General features: G+C 35.2%; 1 protein-coding gene across 4 annotated transcripts in view; it reads left to right on the top strand.

Moving 5' to 3' along the window:
* The first annotated feature begins 7638 nt into the window (after window positions 1–7638).
* Window positions 7639–20589, top strand: part of LOC124633264 (allatostatin-A receptor) — a 184360-nt gene continuing 171409 nt past the window's right edge. For all 4 annotated transcript variants that reach the window (XM_047168441.1, XM_047168439.1, XM_047168442.1 and 1 more), the window contains exon 1: window positions 7639–7846. The gene's annotated coding sequence lies outside the window, so the exon portion shown is untranslated. The remainder of the gene's footprint in view (window positions 7847–20589) is intronic.

Genomic DNA, 20589 nt, shown 5'->3' with positions numbered 1-20589 from the left:
ATATTATATTTTATATTTCGTTTTGTTTTGATAGTTGTTAATAAAAGCTAGATCGAGATTGCTTTTGCTCTATATCAAGGTGGAACTGTGCAATTTATAGTAAAACAAAATAAACCCGAACCAAATATGAACCCATAGAAGTACCCTATCTAATGGACTACCTCCATTTAACGTCTCTATAGGTACGGAAACTAATAGAATATTGACTACGAAAATGACCTCCGAAATAAAATATACATAATGTATAACTACAAGAACGTTTTTAAAGGCTGCACTGGAAACTTTATTATATCACACAAACATAAATATTTAAATAACTTAATTTTTTCCCACTAAAAATACACGAAGTTTCCAGTGAAAAGCGGACTCATGCATGGCTTATGTTTTTCCTGAAAGGCAGTATCATGCATTTAAAGTAAAGTACCTCGCCGGTAGCGTGAACCTACATAATTCGCTATTTTCGGGATTATCTCAACACTGCTCCAACGGATGAGGAAAGCTGGGAGGGTTAGCGTGAAAAGTTTAATGTACTTTTGTATTTGTATTCAACAGAATTATATTGTTGTGGTTGAGATGAGAAGATATTATTAACGTGTAAATTGTGGTGCATTTGATGTTGGTTACACCGCTATGGTTCAGTAGTTAAAGAACTAGCTATAGAGCTCTAAGATTTAAATACCCTCTGGTCTACTTCTGACGTCAATGATTCATTCCCTTTGCAAAAGTGTCTTGAACAGCATTTATGTGTAGAATGTTTAAAAAGGAAATAGCTTTTCACATATAAGTTTTGTTAATAGTGAAAAAGGCTCGGGAGATAATAAAATAAGAATTTTGACAGGTCCAGGTTTCGAACTATTCACAACCAAATACTAAAAGCAAAACAAATGACTGTTATTTCCTACTGAGTTTATCCTCAAGAGTGGCAATCTTTCTTTATTTTGTTGCGCGCAGTACTTTCCAACGGCTTGTATATATTATAACTGTGGCCAACTTAATTTAGCAGCGCCACATATTTTGGAAATGATTCAACCGCTTGTGAATACTGACGAGTTACGGATTACTTTATGTGCCGATGATGATGGTGTTTTATGGCGTGATACACCATTTTATATTGCAATTAGCTTCCACCTATGGTTTCACCCGTATCTTGTTGGAGTGACTTCGAGAACACGGATAAAATATAGCATATAGCCTTTCTCTATAAATAGACTACGTAACACTGAATGTATTTTTTTTATTAAAAACTAGCTGTTGCCCGCGGCTTCGCTCGCGTTAAGAAGTATTATTATTAATTAGGTATGGTTTTTGCGGCTTTACTTTTGTTTAGCGTGTGTAAAAAATTAGGGCCTACAAAACTTCTTTGTACACAATATTCTTTACTAATCTGTCATTAGGCGCTAAAATTATTAAGTTATTGGGTGAACTTACTCGTGAGCAAGCAACATAAAACTGTCCATGAGAGAAGCAATGTTCTCTCAAGTCAATACCCGCAGAGAGACTTATTTATTGTCATGGCAAAGCAGACTTTTAGGGGAAACTGTAATCGTTTAAATTCGAACGGGATATCGTTAGGTATTAAGTACGCACCTCCATTGCTCTGTCTTGTGTTCCGTACATTAAATAAGAGAGAGCACGAAACAAACATGCACCGTCACCAACAATAGGGACGACAGTACATTTTATAGTTTTTTCTATTTATATTTAGTATGTTTTTATAGCAGTATATTATATTTTATAAATATATATTACACACTTAGTATGTATATACTTAGTTAAGGTTACACACCGATTGACGTCACATGTTAGTGTTGGCCATCGCTGAAAACCAGCGCCGCAACTCTGTCTCGCATAGGGTCGCTGCATATGCTGAGCGAGGGCCATTTCGCGTGATCGTGACGCATATTTTCCTTTTCCCATTCTCTTTTTTTTTTTTTTTTTTTTTTTTTTTCGTTTTCATTCCTGTTTTGTTTTATTTTTGTGAGCTTTTATATGTATTCGTTTTTGTGTGTGCGTCACGAACGCGAATAAACGTTTTGATTTGATTTGAAACGTTTTTTTGATTTGAATACATTCTTCAACTTCTCCATTAACGTTTAGATTTTCTTTAGCCATTTTAAAATAAGTCTAACCAACAAAATCTAAACTTACACCAAACGAAAACAAAACAAATGCCAAATACAACGCAGTCTATGACCAAAACGACTAACCATAACCTCCTCCTTTTTGGGAAGTCGGTTAAAAACAAAATGCCAAGAAAAGAACCGTCAAATATAATACGCTAGAAATATTTATGTTTAATATGTCAGTGAGGAAGGCAATCCGCAGCAACCAAACAAACAGATTACCTACAGTTCAGTTCGAAGGTAATTAACTGGCGGAGAATCTTAACACCGCGATTCAGAAATGAGACGAAAATGCACAGCGCCATCTAATAGCGGTAGGCAGAACTTCTCAACATTTAGAACTAAACATTATTTTGTTCGTTCCATTACGTACTGATAGGTTGAAACTAATACATTTTACATCCTTCATCATCCCTTATTTTATCACCCGTGGGGGTTGAATGGGGGTTGAATTAATCAAAATCGTATTTAAGCGAACGTCATCATAAAATTCTGATTCGTCATCAGGACTTCTTCATAAAATCTAAGAAGATGTATATAAACTTTCATCCCCTATTTTATCCCCTTAGGGATGGAATTTATCAAAATCCTTTCTTAAGGATTGCCTACGCCATAGTAGCTTTATGCATGCAAAGTCTCAGTCCGATCGGTTTAAAATTGACAAAGTTTCATACAAACTTTCATCCCCTATTTTATCCCCTTAGGGGTAGAATTGATCAAAATCCTTTCTTAGCGGATGCCTGCGTCATAACATCTACCTGCATGCCAAATTTCAGCCCGATCCGTCCAGTGGTTTCAGCTGTGCGTTGATAGATCACTATGTCAGTCAGTCAGTCAGTCAGTCACCTTTGAGTTTTATATATTTAGATAGGGATAGATTTTATCAACTGGAAAATAACGCAATAAAATTATAACATCTTTATAAAGTACGAGAATATTAAATACTTTTAATAAATAGCCAACTGTTTTAATAAAAGGTTTTTCTTTTAATTTGGTTAAGAAAAACTAATAAAACTTCTTACGAATCTAAAATTCTAAGTGAACTGAAAAAGGTCTCATTTAGGTATTCTTGAGTGGCAATATTTTAGCCAGTAAAATATATTAAAATCTTGAAAATCAAACATTTACATTTTAGGTATTTCTTTAGTGTTTAATTAAAATACTCTGCGCCGTGGTGACCTAGATTTTCGAGTGCGGGTTTAAAACCTGCCGAGTACTAATATGACTTTTACAAAGTCAAATCTTTAAATATGTAAAACAGCGCTTTCACATTCAGCTTTCACAAGCCAATACGCACCATTTTTTGCGACACATTTCGCCTCAAAAATTCTCTGATCGTGTCTTCTTTTGTACCGGGATTTATCTAGAGCTGATTCTACAGTCAAGTCAACACTATTACTCAAGGGGGGTTCGTGATTTCATCCTAAGGTTTCTTGAGCTATTTTTCCCTCGCTGTCAATCATTGATGTCTAAGATACATGGGAAGGTACAGGCCTGACTTGCAATCGAACTTACATATTTATACTTGAGAGGTAGGCACTTTAACCACTAGACTACCTCGTAACCTCGCAACTGTTATGCTATATTATAGAAAAACAAATGAACAATAAAAGATTACAAAACCTGAAAAAAGACACAAGAAAGGCTTCAATATCGAACAATGAAAAGATGAAAAAATTCATTATTTATTAATTATAAACCGTTTTCAAGTCTTAGCTTAAAGAGCTTTCTTGGAAGTGGGCGTTAGTAACCTCCTGTTCACAAGTACTAGCTATTTCCCGTGATTTTACCTGCATTTTAGAGAAATTTCTTACGGTAAATGCCTCTTCATAGACAGTTATACCATCTATCTATTGATGAAAACCTGTGCATTTATTATCACACGCTTATCCGGATAAAAATGAATCTATAGCCTTTTTTTAAATCCGCTTATCTTTAGTAAAATAATAATAAAGACATTTTTTGAAAACTACTTTCACTTTTTTTCATTAAGATTATTTTCACGTAGGATTAGAGCATTACATATATCATATACAAGAATATGAGACTGTGGATCAATTTCAGTACCTTGGTTCTACAATCACGAACAAAGGCAGTAATGAACCTGAGATTAGAAGGCGCATTGGAATGGCTAGGACAGCAATGACCGAACTGAGTAAGGTGTGGAAAGACAGGAATATCACAAATCGGACCAAAATGCACCTCGTTCGCACACTTGTCTTTCCCATTGCCCTCTATGGTGTAGAAACTTGGACAATCAAGGGCGCCCTCAGGCAGAAAATCGACGCCTTTGAAATGTGGTGCTGGCGCAGAATGCTGAGGATACCATGGACAGTCTACCGCACAAACGTTTCTATCCTGAAAGAGCTAAAAATAGAAAAAACTCAGCGCCTGTCCACAATCTGCTTGCAAAGGATCGCGAGATATTTTGGCCATATTGCTCGCAGAGATGCCAATAATTTAGAGCGCCTGATAGTGACCGGGAAAGTAGAAGGAAGGAGACCGAGAGGCCGAAGTCCCATACGGTGGTCTGACCAAATAACCAAAGAGCTGGAGATGCCTATGAATGTTGCAATGCATCAAGCAACAGAACGCAATAAATGGCGACATCTAGTGGACAAGATCAGAAAGAGTCACGATCCTCAGCAGTGAGGGAAACGACTAAGAAGAGAGAGCATTCAAACAAACAAACCAACTCTTCAGCTTTATAATACTAGTATAGACATTTAGTGATATATCAGGATAAGTTACCCAGTGTTAACCTATTACATAGCCAAGTTCAGTTTACACGTGTGCCATTGTTTTGTTTAGAGGTTATCTCGATAAGGTTCACTGGCTGTTGTTACGCACCCGTATGTTGTGGCTTATGATTAACTTTCTGTTATAAGGATAAGATAATTAACAGGGCACACGGTGGGAATTAAGGTAGGTATATTTTGGAATAAATATCACAATCTAAACATTTCTGTAATAATTGACTGTACTTTCTAAGTATATCTTGGACACCGTTGACTGTCCTTGACAGTCTTTAGGGGTAGTCAGAAGCCAGTAAGTCTGACGCCATTCTAACCAAGGGGTATTGGGGCGCCCGGGTAGCTGGGTTGAGGGGGAGATCAGATAGGCAGGCGCTTCTTGTAAAACACTGGTATTCAGCTGAATCCGGTTAGACTGGAAGCCGACCCCAAAATAGTTGGGAAAAAGGCTCGGGAGTTGATATTCCTATTAATGAGGAAAACATAGGTTCATAAAAAGTGAAAGCTAGTCTACTCATGTCAAGTACATGACAGAATTTGTATTTATGAAAAACTATAAAAAAATATGAAGTGATTCGAGGTGGTTGATTTTTGTTATTATTTTTTAACTGGTAAGTACACATATGTTTTTGAATACTAAATATTCGTTCGTCACTGCAAATATGCATAACTAAGTTAACTAACATATGTAGTTACTCGCAGCAAAAATATTTTGCTTTTTTAAAAACGCAAGCCTCAGAAAATACATTTTTATTTCATCTTTTGTGTCAAGCGTGACACTAATTCTAAAACCCTGAGGACGACACCTGATTTTGTTTTCTTTTACGTCATTATATGAATACTAGTGTTTGCCTACGACTTCGTCGGCATTTAATAGTTACCTTGGCTATTATAAATCCCTACTAATATTATAAATGCGAAAGTAACTCTGTCTGTCTGTCAGTTACGCTATCACGTCTAAACAACTGAACTGATTTTAATAGAGTTGACCTTGAGAAAGAATATAGGATAGTTTTTATCCCGGACTTTTGAAGAATTCTCTTGGAAACGAGATATAACCGAAATCTACGCGGGCAAAGCCGCGGGCGGGAATTAGTTATAAATACGATATCTGTATTAAAATGTGATTAACTATCTGATCGACTAAGGAAGTAGGATATGATTCTATTCGTCATCAGCATTGTTATACAGCGTGGTACTCTTCTGAAAAAGAAAAGAACGTATATCGGCAAGCTTGCTCAAAGCTTTCAGATTTCAGACTTTCAGGACCATTGTACACTATAATTACCTAAATAATAGCTTCATGAACCAAGTTTGAAAAAGCCTATATGCCTATATAAAAACCTATTTATGTTTTCTCCATGTTTTCTTCCTTTTCAGCGATTTAACTTAACAAACAAACCCATTTTCCCATTCGTACTGCCAGTATTTCAGGACTGCACTCCGTACACGTCAGACCTTGGCGTTAGGTCTTCATAAAAGTGAATACATAATGCTCATTAGTAACGCCGTGAGCTTCTTGCAAAGGTGACGGTGTTTTGTTTTAGCGTGTGAAGAGAGAAAGTACTTGGAAAAGTGTTTATCTTGTAGTTTCTAGCTAGCAGAAACTACAACATATATTTACAGCTTGTATTTTTTGATTATAGTTTGGATTTTTTGGAAGGCACGTCAAGTTGGTGAGTCCCGGCCGTCATTTAAAGATTTGGCAGTCGTTACGGGTAGTTAAAAGCCGGGTAGTCCGACAACCAGACTAACGAAGGGGTATCAGGTTGCTACGGTAACTAGATTGAGGATAGGTAGTCGGTAAATGTAAAACACTGGTACTCGGCTGCATTCGGTTAGACTGAAAGCAACTAACATACTTTGGGAAAAAAAAAATGGCAGATAAAAATAATGTTTGTAAGTTTGCTAGTTGTGTCCAATTTACAAGTTTTATGGTTTTAAACAAAAAAGCTTATCAGTTTAATAATTAAGAGTAAAGAGAGTAAAATTATGAAAAGCTGCTATAGTTAAAATATCTTGGAGTGACTACAAAATGATTGGCTATCAGACCTATAACGTGTTCAACGAGCTAAAGTTAAAGCACTTATGAAAGGTTAGAAACTTGTTGCACGATTTTAGTAGGTCCTGTAAATATACTTTTAAAAGTTCTAGAAAACTGTATTTCCACAAACAAACTATACAACTGAAAAAAAAATCCAAAAACGTTAATTAGCATTACAATATCCTTATTCTATAGCTTACTATACTTTTTAAACTAATCTAATTTATCAATTTTCCCTATTAGAAAGTTAAGTTGCGAAACTTTGCCTATACCTTTGATGTGTGAGACTATCCCTTTCATAAGTATTCCAATCATGACAGCAAGTTAGCAAAACAATCGCCCAAGAACTTTCGAACAATCTTTCAAAACTATTTTCCAATATAAAGGCTGAAAGATCACCCCTAAGCGGCCAAAAGCTTCATAAATTGTGCTGAAGGATATAATAATAGCAAAAAAATGTCACAATAACAATAAATGGGGCAATTTCCTAACGATAACGTATCACTGAAAGTTACACCATGCATTTATCTATCGACCAATATCAATCACGGCCCAACGCTTTCCACTCACAGAATAGATACAAAGACAGTCTCCAGGTATCATTGGGTCAGATTTCCTGATGTTCAAACAATATTTCATTACATACGTATTACAGTAAATATTTGTCGCCGTCCACTCCGGATTTTTCTTCCTCTGTAGAAAATCTCGCGACGGCAGTTGCTGATTGGCGGGCGGACTGAGAGGTCGTGCATCGCGCACCCACTACCCAAGTGTGTTACGTTCGAGATTCAAATTTTCAATTCGTATTTATTGCGTGTGAGTTTTTTTTTGTTCTAGTGTTCGGAATTTGAATTTGAAAGTGTAGTGTGTGTTTTTTTTGACTTGAGTGGAAGTTGACGCCGGTGAGGACTGGAAGAGGATGTAAAGTGAGTAATTAACTAACTTTTATTGCTGGCCACATGTGGTCGCATTAATTTTATCTGTTTGCCTTTTCGTGTTAACATGAAACTACGTGTTTTTTTTTTTTAATATTTGCGTGTACTTTCGTGTAGTTTTTGCGGAGTCCGCAAATTAATTCTGAATATATTTAAGGTAAAAAAAGTTGTAGCAAAAAAATATAAAGATATAAAAATGGCAATGATAGAGTCAAGTTATTAATAGGTAAATTGTTATAATTAATTTTTAACGTATTAAAATTATTATATGAGATGAAAATAATAATTTATTAAACAATATTCAGAAAAAATATTTAAATAATGGCGAAACAAATTGAGGCTTAAAATGAGCTATTGAATATTCTTAAAACCCTCATTAACATTGTTCCAATTTAATGTTTAAATCTGAACAATTTTGCCCTGAATTTCAGCAAACTTTTCATGATATTTTACTTACAAATCATGTGTATTAATTACGGGTTTAATTGAAAATTACACGGAGAACTCTTCTTTAGGAAATATCGGCAAAATATGGATATACATATGTAATTCAAAGGGTTGGTTGAAATTATTAATTTGGTTCATTAGCTCACATATTTCTCATACTTGTGTGTGATACGAATATTTTCGCAGTACGTAATATGTTAAAATGACAAAAATGTAGACATCTTTTAAGAAGTTTTATAAATGTCGTAACTTTTTATGACTATAACTTTTTATCAAGTTTTTTTGAGAATAACACTCTCTAGGCACTTTCCTTCTTATTTGTTTATTTTATAAACATTTTTAGAAGGAGACATTTACATAGATTATATTTTATTGGATCCTAGGGTATTGTGCCGTATGTTTTTTTAGGCTTACATACCCCTGACCTTTACACATTGATAAATTGAACATTTTCAATTATAAACGTACGATACACATAGACGAACAATATGGTAACACTTAGGGCCATATTAAAAGATTCCAGATACAGTTACAGATAGCTATCTGACATCTGACGGATAGTGCCATAGAAATGTAGTCAAAATTAAAAACTTTCTTTGGCATTATCTGTCAGATAACTATCTAGAACTTTATCTAGAATCTTTCAAACTGGCTTTAACAAGTTTCTGCTCAACGGAATACTTCAGGGTGAGGACGGAACCCCGGGGAACATACAATTTGGTAAAACCTACGCACTAAATACATATATTTCACATGTCAACCTGTCTGGTATTCCAGTAATACAGTTAACATTTGCAACCATGATTATGTTGCAAATTAAATTTCGTTTTACGCAAAGTTTCACGGAACTCTAAAACTGTAATGTTTCAGTGTTATTCCGCAACATAATTAATCGTAATAAAATAATCATTAGTGAGCTGTTAATTGGTTGAACGATCGCGTCAAATGTACGTGTGGGAGTAGTTTATTGAAGTTAACTGTATTACTGGAATACCAGACAGGTTGACATGTGAAATATATGTATTTAGTGCGTAGGTTTTACCAAATTGTATGTTCCCGCGGTTCCGTCCTCACCCTGAAGTATACATAAAGTAATGTCTATCCTTTCTAAGTCTCTAGGATATCTATGTAAGTACCAAATCTCTCTGCGGGTTGTTCGAAAGAGATACCGCGGCCCTGGTACATAAAAGGCCTATGACGGAACACGACGGTTTTTAGTAAGTAAGAGTCTGACACTCCATCACTGCTGCTAACCCACAGCGGGAGGGGTCATTTGATGATTTTAAGTACCAAATCTCTCTATTTCCTCACTCTCATTGGCCAATGGGATGGCTATTCGACACTATCCCAGTAGTCTGATTGTCACATAGCGCAATTATTGCGCTATGTGACAATCAGACTACTGGACCCGGGAACCGAACAGCAATAATTGCTGTTCGGTTCCCGGGTCGATCCGAAATGACTTTGTGGGTTTTTAGAAACTTTCACCAAGAATTCCAAATGAAGTGATTCAATGCGAAATATTTTTATTTCATATAGACCTATTACAGGTGGTTAAGTACAGGCGATTGATACACCCGCGTATCGCAGAGTACGTTAATGTCGGTTCTGCGCTTGATCTCTCTCCGGTCGTGTTGGATTGCCGGCCCATGGGGCCTTGACAGTAAAGGAATAGGGATAATATGTCCTGCGCAACTGGCCGATCTCCTTATACGAGACCAGCCGCCATAACCGACAATAGCTAGGTCACCATTATATCCATATAACGGTAATCGCCACCAATTGCCGCTAATACGATACACAGACACCTCAATAGAGGATTTGGTCGGCTGATTCACAATGGCGTCCACAAAACACAATTTAAATGATTTACGTTGATCCCATCGGGGAGTCTGTATGTCGCGGTGGCTATTAGGTCCATACAAACACGGACCCGGTCCGTGGGATATACAAATATTTGTTGTGATGCGGGAATCGGACTCGATAATGGCAGAATAGTAGGTGGATTTATTTTATACGGTGTGTTGTCTGCGGTTTTGCTTGTGTGAAGGGAATAGTACAATAAATATATGAGGATACAAGTTAGTGTGAGTTATATAAATAACAGCTGGTTATAAGAAACCTACTGCATTAATACAGTCTTCAGGTGTTGTTTTATGAATAGGAAATTCAGAAAAATAGCTTCAAAGTTTAAAAAAGATATCGAAATGGTCGTGGAGGTGAAATGATCCAATAACTATAATAAAATCAAATCTATTTTTGAACTTCACAATTCTAAATTAATCCAGAATTATAAATAGAACCACTACTGAAAAAACTTTGCAGGAGTCTCAAATCTAGTCCGTAGAAGTAATTTTCAAATAGTTATTAAACTCAATTATAGTTAAGAGAATATTGTTACCAAAAAATGAATATTAACTACTGAAAGAAAATATAAAAATTGGAAATTATTATTTCGATGCGAACATTTCATTCAATTCGCGATTTCGATACAGATATGATCCCGTGAAATAATTTAAGAGTGAAACAATAAAGCAATCATTTATTATCGATGATTCTCGATTCTCATTCGATTAAAAGTGGGGAAGTCTCGAGAGATCGGAATGAATAAATGAGAGAGTAATTTATTATAGGTATTGTCGCAAATGGATTGCACTGTGAGAAATTAAACGCTGATTAATTATTTTGCAGGCAAGTGTAAGTAATTAAATACTTTGATGTTTACAATGTTACAATAAAATATATAAGGCCTTCTTTTCTTGAGCACTCGATCACTGAAAACTAAATTGTCGGCCGATAGTTGCCCAGATCGTTAGCTGACAGTTTATTTTGAAGGGCACTTTTTAAACTCCCGTTTTTCTTAAAACTGCTTTTAATTTTCACGTAATTCAAAATATACGGTTGTTTTAAGAAAAACTGATGTGTACCTACGTTGTCTTTAAACTTGGACTTTAGTCGTTTTCGTCCAGCCGATTATCTGGTCGTTGGAATGCACTATAATTCGCCTCTATGCTGATTTATTACCCTATTTATACTATCAAACTATTGACGGTCTAAAAGTTCTGCAGAATGCTGGGAGTATACGATGAACGTTTTCTTTTTTATTCGAGTTTGTGAAAATATTGGTGTAGATAAGGCTCGCGTTGGTGACACTTATGTCACAAAAACCTACACTACAAAAAAAACATCTTTCATCCGTAAACCATTAACATAACACTTTGACCTTTTATTACCCCACCAGGCAAGATACGACACTTATATGTAAAAATTTCGAGTACCTCACATACTGCAGACTAAATAGTCGGCCGATAGTTGACCTGACGGTTAATATATTTTGTTTCAGAAAATCTTGACTCCAAATAAAGTTTTCAGTCGGTCTTTTACCGGCTATATACCTCGTTTTGAAATCTGCGTACCACAATTCATCTTTATGAGCGTAACAAGCAAACTATCGGCCGACTAAAAGTTTGCAGTATGTGGGTGTTCTGTGGGTACCTACTCTTAAGGTATGAACGGCTCAGAGAAGGGTCCATCCACCTTTTTGCTGACTAAAATAAAGGTGACATCATAGCTTTAAAGGATTATACTATGGAAATACTGCCTTGTCATCTAGTTTTAATACTTTGGTAGAATTTTGTGATAAAAATAATCCTACATAAATTAATATTAGGTTGTTGGTATTTGGGTGGACTTAGTCCAGTATTCATTTTTGTTTAAATGTTTGTTTTATAAATATGCCTTTATATTCGTTTGAAAAGTGTCATTTTCTCTATAGGTAACTATGTGGAACACGATTCGTGCATGAATTTACAATAACAAAAATACCCGGTTTTTAAAATTGGGAAACCATACGTCTTGCTTAAGGAAGGTCACTTTTCACCAAAATCAAAATCAAAATCAAATTGTTTTTATTTCAAATAGGCCTTTGCAGGCTCTTATGAAACGTCAAATTAGTTGCACGGTTCCAAAAAGTTGGTCTCATGGAGAAGAGCCGGCAAGAAACTCCATAGACACTCTTTTAAAAAGTAATATTGTCACAAACATTCTATTACATAACAATAGTAAGCTGATAAAATTATACAATGCAACTGAAAGGTAAACAGTAAATCTATACAATCCAAAGAGAAAAGAAAAAGACGTTTAATTGCCAGGGAAGCCACACATGGAGAGATGAGTTATCGCCATATAATATCTTTATCGTCAACGAAGTCTTGAATTTTATAATAAGCTTTTTTAATGAGGGTGGATTTTACAGTGTTCTTAAATTTTATATCCGTGAGATCGGTTACACACTTAGGCAGCTTGTTGTAAAAACGGACACAGTTCCCTAAAAACGATTTATTCGATTTCGTTAATCTGAATCTCGGAACTACTAGTTTGTGCTTGTTTCTTGTATTAATCGAATGTATATCACTTTTAACAATAAATTGATTTAAGTTTTTGCGTACGAACATTATATTTTCAAGAATGTAAAGAGAAGGAAGTGTAAGTATTTCAATTTCTTTAAATAATTCTCTCAATGACTCGCGAGGGCCGAGGCCATAAATTGCACGAACTGCCCTTTTCTGGAGTACAAATATTGAATTTACGTCCGCCGCTGCCCCCCACAATAAAATACCGTAGGACATAATACTATGGAAGTAAGCAAAATACACGAGCCTAGCAGTAGCAACGTCAGTAATCTGTCTTATTTTTCTGACTGCATAAGCTGCGGAACTCAGCCTTTTTGACATTGCTGAGATGTGAGCACCCCATTGCAATTTAGAGTCTATGGTGATGCCCAGGAAGACGGTTTGCTTAATAACATCTAACTTATTATCGTCCAGAACGATATTGAGCCCTACTGGTGTTACATTAGGTAAAGAGAATTTAATACATTTCGTTTTAGAAGAATTAAGAAGCAAGTTATTCGCGGCAAACCACTTGCTCAGAATAACCAAGCTATCGTTTACGTTTATGGGACTAGATTCCTTTCTGTTAATTTTGAAGACAAGGGAAGTGTCATCAGCAAATAAAATAATGTCAGAGATCTCAGACATCATATACGGGAGATCATTTATATAAGCTAAGAATAAAAAAGGACCTAAAATTGAGCCCTGCGGCACGCCCATTTTTACTAATGACCCAGATGAAGTTGAGCCACTTATGTCCACTACTTGCTGTCTATTTGATAGATAGGAAAGGACGAGCGCGAGAGCTTTACCACGAATTCCGTAGTGGTTCAGCTTACAAATGAGAGTGTCGTGGTCAACGCAATCGAACGCCTTAGAAAGGTCGCAGAAGATGCCCACAGCATCCCGCGAATCTTCCCAGGCGTTTAAGATTTGGGTGATCAATCTTGCACTTGCGTCAGTGGTGGACCTACCCTTTGTGAAGCCGTACTGGCGGTCATGAAATATGGTGTTTAAATTAAAATGTCTTAACATCTGATCTAACATGATCCTTTCGAAGATTTTACTAAAGGCTGGAAGGATTGAAATAGGTCTGTAGTTGGAAGGGTTTTTCTTACAGCCTGATTTAAAGATAGGAATAATTTTGCTGAGTTTCATCAAGTCAGGGAAGATACCGTTGTCAATGCAAAGGTTAAAAATTTCACTAAGTATTGGGGCAACACTCTCAATAATGGAATTAATGACTGTGACAGAAAAGCCCCATAAGTCCTCAGTCTTTTTTAGATTTAAAGACTTGAATGCTCTTTTAATCGTGTAATCAGAAACACATTGAAATTTAAAACTAGGTACATTTCTACTGAAGTTTTGTCGAAGTAACGACTCAGCTAATATCGAAGATGAATTAAGGGACTTGGTAACCTCTACGGGAATGTTTGAAAAAAAGGTGTCAAAAGCATTGGCAACCTCTACCTTATCTGAGATAACAGCATTATCAATAACTAACCGCGGGTCAGCATCCCGCATTTTGGTTTGGCCAGTTTCAACGTTTATAATATTCCAGACCGTTTTTATTTTATTGTCTGATTTGGCTATTTTATTACTAATTGATTTCGATTTAGCAAGAATACATACCTTTTTAAATATCTTCGAGTAGTTTCTTACATAATCGTGAAAAGATGGATCAGAAGTCAATGACCTTTCGTGGTACAAGTTATATAAGACATCCCTACTTATCCTAATCCCTTTAGTAGACCATTCACTGAATTTAAATTTGTGAGTGATTTCAATAGTTTTTTTCGGACATGACTTATTAAGTTCCAGACAGAGTGTATTAAATAAATGTTTAAATAGTTTATTTGGCTTTTTACAGTCTATGTTAATACAATTTAATTTATCCGAAGTATTATCTTTAAATTTTTGCAAAGTTTTTTTGTTCAATGGTCTAAAGGTAATTTTCTTATTTAATGAATTTATTTTATTCGCTTTAAAACTAACAAGCTGACCTTTGTGGTCCGACCGTACACCAGATATTAAGGAAGAATGTTCAATATTACTGTTATTAGTAAATATATTATCAATACAGGTACTGGAAGTAGCCGTAATTCTAGTAGGATCATTAAACAAATAATTTAGATTAAATGAATTAAATAACGCTAAAAGGTTACATTTATCAGATGATTCAGACAAAAGATCTATGTTAAAATCACCACAAATATAGACTAATTTATTACTTTTAAAAACTTTTGAGAGAATATCTTCCATATGAATGAGGAATAAAGAAAAATTTGATGCTGGTGGTCTATATACGCATAATATTATATGGCTTTCTATCTCTGCACATGCTACCTCGCAGACGCGATCAACAGAGCCAGAGCTAATGTCTAATCTGTTTTTAAATTTTAAATTACTTTTAGATAAGATTATTGTACCTCCACCCTCAGCTGAAACTCTGTTAAACACACTGGCAACCACAAAATTATTTACATTAAATGACATTTTATCAGGCTTTAACCATGTCTCGCAAAGACATATTATATCAATAGAATATTTATCAATTAATAATTCAATATCTAAAATTTTGCCAGAAAAGCGGTTTATATTCTGATGAAAGAGAATAAGGTTACTACAATGCTTTTCTATTGTCTCAGGAGCTAGTTTAAATATTCAATCACCGTATTGTTAGGTAAACTAGACAATACTGATTCGTCGCTTATCCTAGGTTTTGTCATATTGTTATCTATGACACTGTTAATATTATATGCTAACAAAGAAGCAATCACATCTTTATATTTATTAGGAAAATACATACATTCCCTTGTTAAATAAAAATCACTAACAAACTTGTTAGTGTCAAAAAACAATAATTTGTCGCTATGACAACATGTCAGAGTGTACAAGAAATTGTTCAAACTATGAACATACTTATTTTGTTTGTCTGAAGAGCAATCTGAATATGGTAATGCACAAAGTATAATATTTTTCAGATCGAGTTTTATTAGGGCATTGATACCATTTGCAATGTCACTCTTAGTTAAATCAAGACTATCACCTATTAAAAGAATTAATGTGGAGTTAGCATCGAACTGAGTATTAATTATGTTTTTTATTATATAATTGAAATGTAAATCAGGGTAGCAGTGACTAGTTACAATGTGTGATTTAGAGAGTGAGTGTTGAATGTAGGAGCCTATACCTTTACCAAACCTGTCTGTGAATAAAATTGAATTAAATTGCTTGATGTTAGAGGAGCCCTCAACGGACTGAGGGGGTTCTGGCAGATTAGCTGCAAGTCGGGGTTCAGGCAGTGTGTCAGGTTGTGTACAGTTGGAGGAGAGATTGTTTACCAATGCCTCATACTTCTCTGCACTATATTTCACCAGGTCCACTAGCTCACCGGCCTGCTGCAAGCGGGCACTTAGTTCCTTTTGACAATCCTCATATTTACTGAAGATGTATGAAAGCAATTTTTCTTTGACGGTTAGCTGGTCGTGTAACTGCTGTATGTCCAGGTCATAGGTAGCTCTGCACTGTTCAAGTTCAAGGGAACAAGTATTTAACTGCTGTACTAGATTCACACGTTCTCTCCTAAGGTGCATACAGTTGTTCACCTTATTCTGTTTCCTTACAGTACGGTACTTTCTGATAATTTTTTTACATTTAATGTATTTCTTGAGTTTATTTTTACTTAAAACTAATGGACATTGCATTATGGTAACATCCCCAGTCAAATCTATAATTTCAGCCGAGCTGCACGCTGCTGTGGAGCTTCCTACCAACTCAGTGAACAGGTTGAGGGTCTCGGATGTCTGATCCCTAGCTTTGGCAGACTCGTACAAAGATATTGTCTTGTAGGCCTCACATAACTCCAGCTCTAAATCAGTTATACGCTTCAATGTAAGATGGTGCGTTTCACTGCATTCATGTAATGATGACACCGTTTGCTGAAGGTGGTTGTGTTGGTCGAGGAGGTCCATGTGCTGGATATGCAGCTCAGCCAGGTCATTCTTCAAAACAGTGTTTTTGTCAACAACGTTCTTAACTTCCACCTCGCTGTCTTCCCTCTCCTGCAGCAGCTGGTTGCAAAGTTTTTTGGAGGACTCCAGATCCTTCAGGGTGGCTCTCAGCTTGTCTTCTAAGTCTTTGATAGCTGTGGCTCTGCGTGTCGTCATTTTGTTGATACTTTCTCAATTTAATCTGAAATGTGAAAGTATACAGCTAAGTGGCTGAAAACTATGTCTTTTAGGACAAAATCAGGGGGTGATCATAAGTACCTATAACTGCAATGAAGATTAGAAATGAGTAAAACGAAAAAGATTAATAATTAAAACAAACAGAAGGAAAAATATTAAGTAAACAGGGTAGGGTGATTTAAAAACAAATAAAAAGTTTAACAGATTATTGAGAAATATAAATATGTATCACTATACTACTATGATTAAAGATAATAAGTTGCTTACAAAACAATATAGAAAAACTGACTAGGAAATTTAGTTGTAAGAATAAAATTGCAGGGACAGAAATGTAAACAATAGATTACATAATATGTATTTGATTTGAGTTTGAAATTAGGTTAATATGAAAAGGATGTTATAAAGTAACTTTTGTGTAGTAGATTTTGTAGTGAATGTGTGTCTGGGGCGAACGTTAACGTCGTCGATTCTGCTTCCACAATATTGTCAAGCAGAAGGAGACAGTAACTTAGCCGATGTGTGTGTATGGACGTTGCTCATAACAATGAGCAGTGTATTATGTATTGTTTAGTGTACAAACATAGAGACACAGTAATATAATACAGGTAAAACACAATACTCCCCAGTTTATTTGAAGATTTCAAATCCGTCCGTTTGACAGCTGGTTCACCGAGTAATGTTTTCTTCGTATTTTCAAAATTTACGACAAAAAACACATGAACTACACTATAAGCAACACTTGTTTATGTTATTTCACAATAATAAATGAATTTTAGGCTAGATTTACACACTAATATATATTTTTAGAAATAATATTACGGCGAGCCGTTTTTTCACATCGAGCTTAGAATTATAAGGAGACGCCGTTTTTCAGTATGGTATGTCAAACACAAAACTAATAGTTTTTTCTATGCGAACTGATTATACAAAGTGCCAATTATATACTCAATTAGACTAGATAACTAAGTAGCTGTGGCAATATTTTTTGTAGAATATGTTCAAAATAATACCTTTTTTAGCTTACATGATGTAGAGCTTGATGAAACCTTGATAAAAAATGTAGCCTCTATTTGGGGTCGCAGTTTTTGTTCACGAGGAACTTAACTGTTATCTAGGACAGTTTGGGATGAGGGATAGATCCTAGGGTCATATGTAAATTATTATTAAAATAAAGAACATTGATGATGTGAGAAGTTTTTTTACAAAACCTTGAAGATAGACTATGGCAGCATCTTTTTTTTAACAACGAAGCTTCATTGAAATTGATGAAAAGCTATTGAGTAATTGGGTCATTCAAACGCTATGTACCGAATGTAGTTACAAATAAAAAGTATAAGTTTTAAAATATAAATATTCAAAACAGACAGTAAACTAATATGAAATATCAAAATTTGAAAAAAAATTGGGGTAAGCCAAGCCAAATATTACGTTTTTGCTGAACGTGACTGTTAGTAGTTTTATTTATTTTTATTCGTTTAATTAGTTAAAAAGTTACTAGTGTACAAAATATAAAATTAAAAACTTTCCTGTTTCAGTTACATGCTGTCAAATTAAAACTAACACAAAAATAAATGTAAAAAAAAACATGTTACGCGTTGGCAGTCCTTGCTGAAATCTCGAAGCTTCATACATAAAAAACGTATTGTAAGTGAAAACTTTTAATTAACTGTGTTCTTTCTTTCTTTCTTTGGAAAGTAGCAAAAAGTTTTTAAACCAATAAAAGTGCGAGCATGTCGTTACAGACTTTAATATACTTTGGGCTGGAAATGGGTTTTTGTGAGTGCGAGAAAATTGGTACTGTTACACGCCCTGTATGATAAGATGTTATATCAAATTGACGTCTTTTGAAGTCTTGTAACAAGTACACGAAGAATAAAATTGTTTCATCTGAACAATAAAGTATTTTCTGGTTCTTGATTTTTTTATTTCTCTTTAGGAAAGGACTTGTAAAATATTTCCCTTTTTGTAATACAATAAATCGCACTTACTTTAAATCATAACTTAAAGTGTCAAATCTAGAAATTATAATATATTAATATTACATTTTATGCATACCATTTTATCACAAAATTCCTTGCGGTAAAATTTTGGAGATAAGCCAACATATCCGCATACTATATTACCATGAAATATTCTTGTATTAGATATTAAATTGAACCACAATTCATACAAAATGTCTAGCTTATTATTACAAGAAGTTTTCAGGGTAAAACAGAGTAAGTAAAGTTAATTATTTACTTTTAATTACAGTGTGTAATTGCTTACAGGCTCGGTAAGCCAAACTTCTCAAATGAGCACGCTATCTACACAAAACCGCGATTAATCTAGTCAGTAGTAATCTGATTGAGTTTAACCGACATGCCTCATAAATACTGATTATTATTACATACTAGTCATTGCCCGCGGGCTATGTAATAATAGAAATATGTAAGTATAGATACATAGTCAATGTATTTTATAATCACCATCCTCATCCTCCGAGCCTTTTTCCCAAACTATGTTGGGGTCGGCTTCCAGTCTAACCGGATTCAGCTGAGTACCAGTGCTTTACAAGAAGCGACTGCCTATCTGACCTCCTCAACCCAGTTACCCGGGCAACCCAATACCCCTAGGTTAGACTGGTGTCAGACTTACTGGCTTCTGACTACCCGTAACGACTGCCAAGGATGTTCAATGACAGCCGGGACCTACAGTTTAACGTGCCATCCGAAACACAGTCATTGGTGCCTAAGATATACTTAGAAAGTACATACAAACTTAGAAAAGTTGCATTGGTACTTGCCTGACCTGGAATCGAACCCGCACCCTCATACTCGAGAGGTTGGTTCTTTGCCCACTAGGCCACCACGACTCCGTATTTTATAATCACCATGGGCAATTAATTTTTGTCTAAGTTTCTTTTAGATTTACAATACCACTAGCTACCACTTCTGGTTTCACTACTGGAAATTATTTTCCGCGTATAAAAAAATACTGATGTATGAGCTATGTTGCTGCCAAGTTTCATTAAAATCTGTTCAGCCATTTGCGCGTGAAGAAGTAACAAACATACACACATATTATCATGATGACATTGCTTACATGACGGGATTTTTGAAAATTCTGTATGAAACGGGAGAAACCGCGGTCAACAGCTAGTCACATCCATAAATAGAAGATATTTATTGATGGAATATTAATAGGTGGTAAAGGGTAGGCCGCCATCTTGGAAATGTGTTAAATGACTTGGATTCGAAGTGACAGCTCTGGTTAACCCCGTAATGTATGGCAATGACGCACTTTAGATGAAAGGAGCTAAAATCTTAGAGTAATAGCAAATTGTGAAAGAAATTGCGAGGTTAAGCTGTTACTTGGTGAGCTCAGATTGTGGATGGATGATAATTTGTACGTAAAGATTATGTATTGATTTCTGTAATTGTCATCTTTTCATTTGGTGTTACGAATATAGTAGATAGTTCCAGTCTATTTATATAGTAGTCTACCCCGTATGAGTCTGTTTTAATTCTATACTTAAAATTCTCCCAAATCACACTGTCTATAAGTGCAGTCGCATGAAAATCCGCAAAATCGTTTTCGAGTTTACCAAATAGATAGACATCGATTCGACTTTGTTATAGAGAGCCTAATATAATGTTGTGATAGTGATAGTGTTATCTAACAATTGACCTTATAACTATTTCACCGAACCAAACTATAATCTACCCAA

This window comes from Helicoverpa zea, chromosome 9, assembly GCF_022581195.2.
Source record: "Helicoverpa zea isolate HzStark_Cry1AcR chromosome 9, ilHelZeax1.1, whole genome shotgun sequence".
NCBI classification, from domain to species: domain Eukaryota; kingdom Metazoa; phylum Arthropoda; class Insecta; order Lepidoptera; family Noctuidae; genus Helicoverpa; species Helicoverpa zea.
The sequence above is the reverse complement of the archived record's forward strand: the minus strand, read 5'-3'. Positions and strand labels throughout refer to the sequence as shown.